The sequence below is a fragment of the Dipodomys merriami genome, unplaced genomic scaffold, assembly GCF_024711535.1.
Source record: "Dipodomys merriami isolate MVZ:Mamm:240054 unplaced genomic scaffold, mDipMer1.0.p SCAF_1, whole genome shotgun sequence".
Lineage (NCBI taxonomy): Eukaryota > Metazoa > Chordata > Mammalia > Rodentia > Heteromyidae > Dipodomys > Dipodomys merriami.
This window is the reverse complement of record NW_027202270.1, coordinates 33,932,633-33,945,662: the sequence shown is the minus strand read 5'-3', so window position 1 is coordinate 33,945,662 and position 13,030 is coordinate 33,932,633.

Below are 13,030 nucleotides of genomic sequence, written 5' to 3'. Positions count from 1 at the left end.
AGGAGAACAAGGTTTCAATGTGATTATGCTCTGGAGGCCCCCATCTCCAGAAGAGGCATTAATTCTATCCGTGTGGTGATTCCATACCTGACCTAGTTATCCACAAAGACTTCACCTTCAAAATCACCATCCCTGGGGATGATAGTATATCGTACAAATTTTGTAAGTATACAAATATTGAGTGCAATTTAGATTTCTGTGATTACTATTGAAGGAAATAATTGGATCAACTACTTTTCTAGCTACTAGTTACAAGTGTTTTCCTCCTGCGGTTATTGACTTTTCATCACTTTAATGAATGTCTTTTTATGAATAGATAATTTTAAATTTTGATGCAGTATAAAGTTTCAATTTGTCACTTAATAGCCCATTCTCTGTGAATCCTAAGACTTGTAGATAATGTTTGGCTTGTTCCTGAATTCTTTTACTTGTATTATTTCCTCTGAAGGTCTTACAGTTTTAAATATTTATGTTTTGGGCTATGGTCCCTTTTGAGACAATTTTTAAATTTTATGTTTAGTGAAAGGTATAGGTTGAAGTTTAGTGTTTCCATATGAATATCTAGTCCTTCTAGCCCTGTTCCTTGAAAACACAATATTTTCTGATTAGATTACCTCAGCATCTTTGAGCAATCATTTGACCCTTTACATGTGAGCCTTCAAGCCGGCTAATTTATTCCATCCTACTTTTTATTTGTCTTTCCTTATGAAAAGAATCATTTTTACTCATCTAGCAATAAAGAAAGCACTTAAAAATTGTAATATTGTTGGGCTGAGACTGTGAGTTGGTGGTAGAGTGCTTGCCTAGCATGCACAAAGCCTTGGGTCCAATTCCTCAGCACCACATAAACAGAAAAAGGTGTAAGTGGTGCTGTGGCTCAAGTCGTAGAGTGCTAGCCTTGAGCTAGCAGTTGAGCTCAAGAGGCCCAGAGTTCAAGCTCCACGACTACCACCACCACCAACTATACACACACACACACACACACACACACACACACACACACACACATTTCAGGGAAACTATTTAAAAGAAGGAAGAGAGCAGTGAGGAGGGAAAGACATAAATAGGGTAAAAAGAAATGTTGCTGTTATATGCATGTATAAAAATTACATAATCAATTTGTTTTATAAAGTTAACATGATAATAAAATTAAAAAGCCATCTTGGAAGGGATATGAAAAATATATACTACCATTTATTTATACTTGGAAATACATTCATACCAATAAATATCTGGATAAGCTTAATATAAATGAACATAAAGAGGACCAAAATAAATGTGCTGAGCTTAAACCTGAAGAAAGTAGAAGGGCAACGTTGGTCAAAATACATTACACTTATAAAAAATTACATGTAGAATTAAAACCCCTTTGTATCCACTTAAAGATAGTAAAAATAAAATATAGTTAAGTGCCCATGGCTCACGTCTGTCATCCTATTTAAGGGGCTGAGATCTAAGGATCCTGCTTTAAAGCCAGCCTTGGCAGGAAAGACTTTGAGACTCTTATCTCCAATTAAGCACTAAAAAAGTTGGAAGTGGAACTGTAGTTAAGAGTGCCAGCTTTGATAAAAAAATGCCTATGGACAGCTCCAGGCCCTTAATTTAAAGCCCTAGGACCAGAGAAAATAAAATAAAATAAGTGAAGAGCAAATTAAATTCAAAATAAACATAATGGATATAAGAACAGTAGGTATGTAAATAAAAAGTTAAAAAAAATGAGAAATATCAAGATCAAAAAAAAGTTCAGAAATGATTAAGGTAATTAATCCAAAACACAGCCTCATTGACTAACAAATAAAAATGTAATAGATGTCTTTCTAGTAAAATGTCAGAGTTCAGTAGTTTATAAATCCTAAAATATTTACTATTTATCTTTCAGAAATTACTTCATTTTATCTTATTGAAGAGCCCAAGTTTATATTTTATGACTTTTTTTTCTTTTGGTGGACTTGAAGAAATTTTTCTAGCATTTTTAGTAGGGACTTTTTTATGAGCCAGTAAATATCATTTTTGTTATTTTTATTTATAGAAGAATAGATAGAATTGCATATCATCATGTTAAACAAAAATAAGTTAAATTCAGAAGGACAATGATTTAAATTAAATATAATACTCATAAAATGAAGGACACAGGTCTTATATAGAAAACTCAATGGAACTATACAAAACTTCATTGTGATTCCATCCCATATCACAATAGTGTTTTCTTAACTCTTCTCGCAGAAGTCACATTGAAATATGATGTGCTCCTCTTGAGCTTTTCTTCTTTTAGTTGCCATTGGAAAGAATTGCTAGCTATGTAAAACAATAGTGTCAGGACACATCAAAGAAGGCCACAAGTCAGTGTAATGTAGAAAATATTCCTCAAACCTAAAATGTAGGTGTACTTCAGATTCTTTGTATGAAATCAGATAACTTATAACTATTTCATAAGTACTTGCTTACTGTTCTCTTTGGTTCTTGGGATGAGAGATGAAAGTCATAAGATGGAAAGAAATGGGACTTTTCATGTGCCTCTAATGATACAATATCTTTTGAAGGGTAATGATTTGGGAGAACTTGGTAAGGTGAAGTGTGACTAAATGACCACAAATTATCCCCAGTTAGAAGGAACTCAGACAAAAAAGATTATAGAAGGAATAGTTTTCATTTTTAAAGACATTGATAGGTAAGTGCATGGTACTTAATTTTATCTAAAATTTAGCAATGTAAAACAGCTCATTTGAAATTTAAATAGCCGTCTTTGAAGAAACCTTAGTTTTTCTATCTGTCCTCTTTAGATCCTTCAAAGAAAGAAAAGGTTGAAGTGTGCTTGTTTTACTCCCTCTGCTCATTAATTTTTAAAGTCCCACTTTGAACTGGCTGCCATACAATGATGTTTCACCTGATTGGTTATGGCAGACACATTACTGTCATGTCACAAAACATGCTGCTTCAGAGTTGATTAATTTTGAATACTTGGTTAGAGATGCGAAAACATTGGTAGGTTGATTTTAGAATAGAGAATCTATGTGGAATTAATAATGTAATCTACAAGTTCAGGCAAAAATTGCTTATGCACAGCATTTATGTTAATCATGGAATCACTGGAATGATTTTCCCTAAGGGCATATTGATAACGTAGTTCAATTGTTTCAGACACCAGAGACATAATAATTAATGTTTCATTTAGTTTTATTAATCTGAAAAAAGTTTACCTCTAACCTAATATTTGGACAATGTGGAAAGCTTATTATTTTAGATGTGAATGGTAGGTATTTAATAATTTTATTCAAACAATAATATTTTAACAAAAAGGACAAACAAGGAAAGTAATAATGATTTGTAATTTTCAATATAGTTTGTTAGTATAAACATCAATATCACTCTATGACCTTCCTTCCCACTTTTTGTAAAATATAAAGCTTTCCTTTGGATTCCTGTTAAATGCACATTATGACAGAAGTCTAAATTTATTAGTAGCAACTAGGAAATCACTTTAGACCAGATAATCACATTTAAAACTCCTTACTGTTTGACATAGAAAAATGAGAAAGGAAAAGAGAATGGAGGTGAGAGGAAACAGAAGCACTGAATGCAAAGTGAGTAGGAGATGCACAAAAAGTATTATTTAATGTCATTTCTTACCCACTGCAAGGTCTTTCTTTTAATTTATAGTCACATTCATTCTTCATATCAATCTTCCCTTTGTTAGAACTGGTAAGAATGGATACAGAAAGAGATACCTTCAATTTGTATTTTAGACTCAGAAATCCTCAGGGTCCAGCTGTAAAATTCATGCCTATTTCTGAAGAGTCAGTGTCCTGTAAACTTCAAACTGAAAGAGTGAATTACCACCATTGGGTTGTTTGTCTTGACGGGTGATATCCCCTTTTTAATTTAAAATTTAATAGGTATAATAGGTGGTTATTGAAAATAAAACTCTAAAGTAGTCGATTAGTCTTAAGCATTATTTAAGAATAAATAGCAACAAACTTCATGTGACTATGCAAATATTCTATAAATTCTTTGTTTAATGCTTAAAATACTGCTCTGATAGATGATGTATACCTGGATTATATATTTAATACAAAAAGTTTGACATATGTGCACAAGGAACATTTCACATTTATTGACAACACTTTCCACACAAGACTATGAGACACACACACACACACACACACACACACACACACACACACATATATATATATATATATATATATATATATATATATATACATGTAGCGCAGAAAATTAGGCTTATTGCTCTTTGTACTTGTAGGAGAATACAAACTTAGAGAATGTGGGACTTCTCTGTATGAAAATATTAGGAAAGACCTATCAGGATTTAATCATTCATAGGAAGCAGACATGCAGGATTCTCCATGAATTCTGAGCTCCTAGAAAGTTAGAACCATTTTATGATTGAATTTCTCCACAGAGTTTTTAGAAAAATTACCCCACTTCAAAGTGTACAATCCATACATAGGGTAAAGCAGGTGTGATCAACTAAAATCTTAACATTAGTCTAGTTTATAAGATTTACTATTTGTGCCAGTACTGGGGCTTGAACTCAGAGTCTGAGAGTTGTCACTTAACATTTTTTCTCAAGACATTCACTCAACAATTTGAGGCACAACTCTATTTACAGCTTTTTGGTGGTTAATTGGAGATAAGAGTCTCAATACTTTCCTGATTTTTGGGATGGTTTTTCAACCACAATCAGATCTCAGCCACTGGCATCTGGCTTACTTGTAAAATTATTACCCAGTAAATCCTAACCTGACATATCATATGTATTTCTGTTATTTTTCCCTCAAATTACACTTTCTTACAAAGTATTTGCTTGAATAAACCGAGACTTTTTATTTTTTCTCTGTTCTTTCTGCCAGATGGATTATTCTGTTTCAACTTGGCCTCTTAAAAATTTCAATTTATGATAAAAATGAAGATTTGCTAAACATTAATATTTAAGACATCTACCAATCCCTTCACAAGAATTTTCCCATTATTTTGTCAAATCTTTTACTGAAATTGATCTGATCAAAAATATTGAATTATAGTATGTTATATATTCTCAATATTGTTGATAAATTCCTTTTGTATTTCCATTTTACAGATGAGAAATTAAAGTCAAGTGTGGACAAATTGTCTAAGAATAGCAAATAGTGAAGCTAGTATTTGAACCCATGTTTTTACCATAGGCTACACTGCTTACTTCAAATACCAGCCCAGTAACTTCTCTGTTTCCTGATCCCCTTCCAGTAAGGAGATCTCTGCTTCCTAAGCCCCTCGATTATCTACCATACATATATCTTCTGTGGTAGAATTTGTTTCTCTTATGCTGGCAGTGGGGAGTGAACTTAGGGCTTCAAGCTCTTGTCTTAGTTTCTTCATTCAAGGCTGGCACTCTACCACTTGGGTCACACATTCACTTTTGGATTTTTTCTTCTTTTTTCTCTGAGTTCTTTGTTTTATTATATATATATTATTTTTTAATTGTGAAAATACCATACAGAGGGGTTACAATTACATGGGCAAGATAATGAATACATTTCTTATCACACATTGTTGCCTCCTTTGTTTCCCCTTCCCATCCCTTTCCATCTCACCCCCTCACCCTCCCTCCCCCAAAGTTGTAAATTTCATTTTCGACATAACATCTTGTACATCTCATTGGTGCAATGGGTCCATCTGTATCCCTATTTAAATGATTTCTTTTTGCCCTTCCCCTCCACAAATTATACCAACATCAAATACAGTGAAAGCAGGGTTTATACCGTGGGGGAGGGACATACAAAGCAACAAAGAAATATCTTACAAATGTGCAAAATGGGGTTCATTTCACCTAACATCTACTTATCTGACCATTTCTGCTTGTCTCAGACATATACTAGATATTGCAAATAAGAGAAATCATGAGACCTGTGTTTCTTTGGGCCTGGCTTACTTCACTTAATAGAATTTTTTCCAAGTCTTTCCATTTCCTAACAAATGGGGCAATGTCATTCTTTCTGATGGAGGCATAGAATTCCATTGTGTGTGTGTGTGTGTGTGTGTGTGTGTGTGTGTGTGTGTGTGCGTGTATATATATATATATATATATATATATATATATATATATATATATATATATATATATACCACATTATGTATATATACCACATTCATCTACTGTGGGGCATCTGGGTTGGTTCCATATCTTAGCTATGGTAAATAATGCTGCAATAAACATAGTTGTGCTTGTAGCTTTAGTGTGGTCTTGTTTGTGATAATTTGGGTAAATGCCCAAAACTGGGATTGCTGGATCCTAGGGGAGCTCTATGTGGAGTCTTTTGAGGCTGTTCTCCACTTTTGGATTTTTAATGATTAATTACAGATATGAGTCTCACAGATTTTTATGCCTAAGCTGGCTTCAAATTTTGATTCTCAAAGCTCAGCCTCCTGAGTATCAAGGTTAAAGATATGAGCCACCACTGGCCAGCTAGAAGAAGAAATATATATATATATATATATATATATATGTATATGTATATATATATATATACATATATATATAATGTGTGAAGAAATTATTTGTCGTCTTCCATTGAATATGTCTGTGCAAACTACATGAAGATCTTCTCCCAATCTGTAGGCTATCTATTTGTCTTGCTAACTGTATCCTTTGCCATGCAGAAGCTCTACAGTTTCATGCAGTCCCATTGATTCAGCCTTTCTTTGATTTGTTGTGTGTCTGGATCTTTATTTAGGAAGGTTCGACCTGTGCCAAGGAGAAAAAGGCCTTACTTTTTTGTATTTTTGGCATGTTTCTGAAAATTAGTTATGAATAGAGGTATGAAAATATTTTTAGGTTTTCAATCCTGTTCCATCCACCTATGTGCTATTTTCAATGCTGACGCCATGATACTAGAGTTCATCTCTGTAGTGTGTCTTGCAATTATTGTGAAGCTTCCAGCTTTGCTTTTATTGCCCAAATATTTCTTTGACTACTTGGGATGTAATATAGACTTTTGTATTGATGTATCTAATTCTGTAAAAAATGTCTTTGCCATTTAAAGGGATTGCCTATTTTTCTTATCCATGAACTTGGAAAGTTTGTCCATCTCTTGTGGTCTTCAATTTTTCTTTGAAAATACAGTTTGATTGTTATTAAGGTGTTCTCTAGAGAGGTTCAATTTCTTTCATCAATATTTTATAATTTTCTTTCTGGTAGTCTTTTTCCTCATTGGTTAAATTTCTACCTAGATGGTAATTATGGGGGATATTCGGAATGAGATTGTTTTGATTATTTTTTTCTCAGAAAATTTATTAGCATATAAAAGGCTACTGATTTTGTCTATAGTTTGTGTCCTGTTGCTTATTGATCTGATCAATTTTAATACTGTCTTTAGATCTTACCATTTGTAGAATCATATCAGCTATAGACCGAGGAAATGTGAACTCTTCTTTTCCTCTATGTGTGCTCTCTATTGTTCATGTGGATGGATTTCTCGGGTTGAACCTTCTAGTACTATATTCAAAGATGATGGTGAGATCTGGCAACTTTGTGTTGTTGTCAAACCTAGACTAAATATTTTTTAACTTCTCAATAGTCAGTTTGATGTAGACAATTTGTTTGTCATCTATCGCTTTCATTACATTAATATATATTCCTACTCTACCTAATTTGTTCATGGAGTTCATTCCCTCAGTGCCTTTGCTGCATCTGTATGGTTTTCACCCTTCAAGGTGTTTGTGTGAAGTACTGCATTTAGTGATTTGTGTGTGGTAAGGCACTGTCCTCCCTGTAGACAGTGTTGCGGATCCAGGTGTTTCATGAAGAGAGGCAGTGTTGCCACTGGGAGAATGTTCATTGAAGTTAGGTTACTACCCAGCCATGCATATCTGAAGGTGACAATTGAGCTTTTCTTTTCCAACCCTTTCAGCTGTAAGTGAGTAAGCAGGAGCGGGGATGACTAACACAGGACAATTCCCCTAAGGGCTATCCTTGCCTCTGTATACTTAAGGGCAGGCTAACAGTTTTGGTCACTGTAATGGACTCTTTCACGCTGTGTTCCTTGAAAAAGAAAGTGAGTAGGAGTGGGTGGCTGTTGGAGAAAAGCAAAATGTTGGCAGGGAAGCCATGTTTTTAATGTCTGCAGTTAAACCAGTATTTTGGAATTTCTCTTGGCATATACATTTTCTAGACAAAAGTAATGTGAAATTTCATGGAAAAGTATCATGAGAGAGACAGATTTGTAATCTCCAAGTTGTTGAAAACCCAACAATTACTTTCTTGTTTTCATCTCCTGGCCAGTGTGTGTTATTATTTGAGGAGAGTATCCATTTATGACATCTGTGACTCTTCTCAGTAGCTCTTCCTAAATCCTTAGACATTTTCAGATTCTAATCCTCTGAAGAGTGAAACAGCAATTTTTCTCTAAGTTGACAGGAAAATCACTTCTGTATCAGGTGCAGAGATCAATACAAGTCCATGTCGTATATGAAGTTCAACTTTCTTTACTCATCCCAGGGACCACACTGAAGGACTCTCAGAAACATCTTATATTGTTGCAAGAGTTTTCAAGCAAATATTATAATAATATCTAGCTTGTGCTAAATTAAAGGAAGTTAAAAAATATACATTCTTGAGCTCGTTCCTTAATCTAATGAATCAGAAACAGTAGAGAAGATATCTAGAAATTGTGTATAATTCTTCCCATCTTAGCATTACCAGCTTTTATGTATACATGTTGTGTAAATGCTACTGTAACTCATTGAGACATCAAAAGAACCATTACACAATCAGGCAATGACCTTATACTTCCCAGGGATGACATATTTAAAATATAATACTTCCTTAATGATTTTGAATTCTTAACCAATCAGTTAATAACTATTTCTTTTACTTCATGATGAGCTAGTTTTAGAACATACAGTAAGTGGACATTTGTCAAGTGTTGTTCAACATCACTCAGTTTTTAAAAAATGAGAAAAATGATGAAAACTACTCTGAGAGAGTCCTGGATGTGTTTGGAAATGATGTTTTGATAAATTACTTGCTGGTTGTATGTGGGATGAGAAGAGGTGAACTGATGCCCTACTACCTAAATGTTTAGGACAGATTTTTACATAGTTGATTGCTAACCATCCTTTTGATAAATTCAAATCAAGCATCATGCATTTTTGACTTGCTGACAGTTCAAAATGCAAAACTCAATGCAATCAAAACTCCCTAGGTTAGAACTTTGGGTAATTAAGAGAAGGTCTGAAAAATTACTTTGCACTCTCCACAGTGTATTTCAAGCAACTAAAGTATAAGTTTTTTCTATGGCAACTATCCTGAATAATTAGTACTGGTTTTCTTTGATCAAATAGATAGAGAATCTATATTATAATATGTTTCTGTCGGTGAAGTTAAAAATTGTGTAGAAAGTTTCCCAACTATTTATAAACACAGAGAATCCTTAACATTGATAGCTTAATTACTTTCAAAAAGTCATGTTAATGTGAATACATTTTTCTATGATTCTGCAAACTAAACAGTTCTCTATGTTGAGACCTCCCCAAGGATCCCATAGCTAAGTAGACATTTTTATAAACATTAAAATTGCATAATTCAAAATTTTAATGATAATTACATACTTTAGTATTTACTTTGGTAAAATTATACCCAATACTCATATCTAAATCTCTATATTAAGGTAGCACAAAATATTGTTACAACTCTTTCTTTTATTAAATAACTTCTTTCTAACTAATGGCAAAAATATCGTTTCAAAATACAATCTTTGAGTTTGTGCTATATTGTGTTTTTCAGAATATTGAACACAATGACACCTTGACTTCTCTTCTCATTTAAAATATTGACTATCTTATGGAACAAAACACATTAGATAACATTTTTACAGACTTTTTGTTTGCTTTGTTCATCCTTAAGCTATTTGCATGATCAAGAAATTTTCAGTATTATCACTGAAATTTGAAAAATGTGAGTTAATTCTATATTTTAAATGGTAGGAACATGATATAGTTCTCCATTGTCATTGTAGATACTTTGGCTAACTAATCAACTGAATTTACTTTTAGTGAGAGTTTATCTATGTTCTCATAAATTTTGTAATGTACCAGTTTTAAATTTCAGATATTTGCTATAAAAATGTTATTTTATATGTGACAGAAAAATTATTCTAAGATATCTTGATTAGAATGCATCACCATTACCATTTGTAAATCTATTTCTCAAGAAAGTGTTGTTATTATTATTAATATTATAGATATTACTAATAATGTTGATAACATTATTAAGAATTAGGTTTTTACATATAATCTCTCAATTGACCATGAAGAACTTCAAGGGAAAAGATGTAGATAATTCATTTTTCTCTTCTATCATTTACTGTAATTTGTAGAATACCATATACAATTATATTTATAATTTATCGAGTATTCTCTATGTTAAATATTTTTCATGTTTACCCATGTTGCTTCAACTCAGAATTAGTAAATGAAAGTGAGTTTTTAAAGTTTGGTGAGGGAAAAATATAGCCATTTGTTGCAGCTTGTGTGTGTGAAAAGATTGGTATAATTGAAAGTAAGTATGGACTGAGACAGAATCATGGAGGCTAGCTTTAGTATCCTGCTTGGTTACTGTAGATAAAATAGAAAAGAAGTTTGGGGAAAATAAAGCTATGGAAAAATACAACTTGTGAAGAAAGAAGTGATTATCATTTGGAATATGCCAGCAGAATTCAAAGAAGAAATGTTACTGCAAAGCAACATTGTAAAATGTAAAGAATATGGAAAATCATTAGACTGTTTTGAAACATTTCTACATGGATAATCTTATTTATGCATGTTTCAGAACTGGAGTACTCTTGGAAAGGTAGTCTCATGAGTGAGGTGTTTAGATCCTCTTTCAAATGAAAATTGGCATTGGATCTGGAATACTTCTTTATCTAAGAGTTAGAGTCCACTAACTTGTCCTTGGTTTCTTGCCTGATTGCCTGATGTGGGATATTTTTCTTTAAGAATCTCTCTCTCTCTCTCTCTCTCTCTCTCTCTCTCTCTCTCTCTCTCTCTCTCTCTCTCTCTCTCTCTCTCCCTCTCTCTCTCTCTCTCCCTATCTCTCTCTCCCTCTCTCTCTCTCCCTCTCTCCTTCTCCCTCTCTCTCTCCCCCTCTCCCTCTCTCCCTCCCCCTCTCCCCCTACCCTCTCTCCCTTACCCCCTCTCTTCCTTACTCCTCCTCCCCCTCCCCTTCTCTCCTTTTCTCCCTCCCCACCTCTCTCTCTCTCTCTCTCTCTCTCTCTCTCTCTCTCTCTCTCTCTCTCTCTCTCTCTCTCTCTCTCTCTCTCTCTCTCTCTCTCTCTCTCTCCCTCTCCCTTCTCCTCACATTTCATACCAGACTATCTGTTGTGGAAGTACATGGCCATTTACATTTATTTACTTGGCCTCTGCTGCTATGGATCTTTACAAGCTATGTGAGTTCAAATTCTCTTTTAGGACTGATGCTTCTTTTCTATGGTGAGTAAAAGTCTTATTTTATCCAGTGCTTGAATATCAGTATGCTCATTAATAATCCTTACACCTAGATTCAATGGGAAAGGTATTTAAATTATTTTCCCTGGTAGTGGATATATGCTGGTGTCTGTTATCCCTATACCTTTAAAGGACTTGTGAGACATTTATTTCTTGGACATCTCCTTTGTTCTGGTGTATCTTTTCATGGGTATTTTATAGAGTAAAAGGTCTTGAGAGATAGAAGTGATATTTACTTTTGGAGCAAAGTACAGATTTTTACCCTTGGAAGATATACTATATACCTACAGAGCAAAAACAAACAACTATACTATTTATTAAAATGCCTTACTCCAGAGCAAAATGGAGGCATTATAAAATATTTATGTTATATAAAACTGTCTTTATAAAACTTTTGTGTTCTCTAAGCCCAAGGTAATACACCACTCCTGCCATGCAGTCTCCTCTGGATGTCACTTAATCTAGTATATGTGACAAGGGAAAGGAGGATCTGTAAAATAAAAGCAATGTTATGTTAATTCATGTTGTTGATCAGAACAATATTAATTCATGTTGTTGATCAGAACAATAGTAAACTGTTGCTTGTTCCTGGCAACAGGATGGGTTGCTTCTAATATTTATGAAACTGACAGTCTACATGACATACTTCAAGTAAAGGAAAAACCTCAACTTCTTTAGGGTTTTTGACATAGACCTGTGGGAATTGGCTGGCCAATTGATTAGCATTAATTAATTAATATTAGCCATTTCTGACAACACATTATCATCCAGCATAATTATAGTACTTATTAAAAACACTTCTATATGATGGGTTTTGATCACTAATTGTACTCATTTAATGTTTAAAAAGCTAACAAGTATATTTCTGTGTAATGAGAAAAATTGAAAAGTGTCTATGTAGAACATGTTACATCTCCACACATCACTGAAGGCTCTAGACAGCAAAAGATGGTAGATTCACACGTAGGAATTGTGAAACTAAACATAGTGAATTACTTCAGCCTTGAGTATTTCCATGACCTAGTCTCTCACCTCTAATATTTGTCTGGTTGTAATTGCACCATCAAATGTGTCCATTTAAAGATTGTTAAGAAAAATCAGAATTAATATTATAAAAATTTAAATAAATCAATAAGCACAGAACATAAGTTTTAAAACAGCTATTTTTCCCTTTTAAAATATTTCTTTCAAACAAATTTCTCCTTTCTTTTTTTTGGGGGGGTCTGGTTGCAGGGCTTGAACTCTGGGCCTGGGTGCTGTCCCTCAGCTCTTCAGCTCAAGGCTAGCACTCTACCACTTGAGCCACAGCGCCACTCCCAGCTTTTTTCTTATGTGGTGCTGAGGAATCGAACCCAGGGCCTCAGGCATGCAAGGCAAGCGCTCTACCACTGAGCCACCTTCTCAGCCCCTCAAACAAATTTCTCTACCCTCACCATGGGATATTTAACATATTTAAGCAGCATCTTTGAGAAAATACCTTTGTGGTTAGTCTGTTTAAATATTTTGGAATAAGCTTATATATATCATA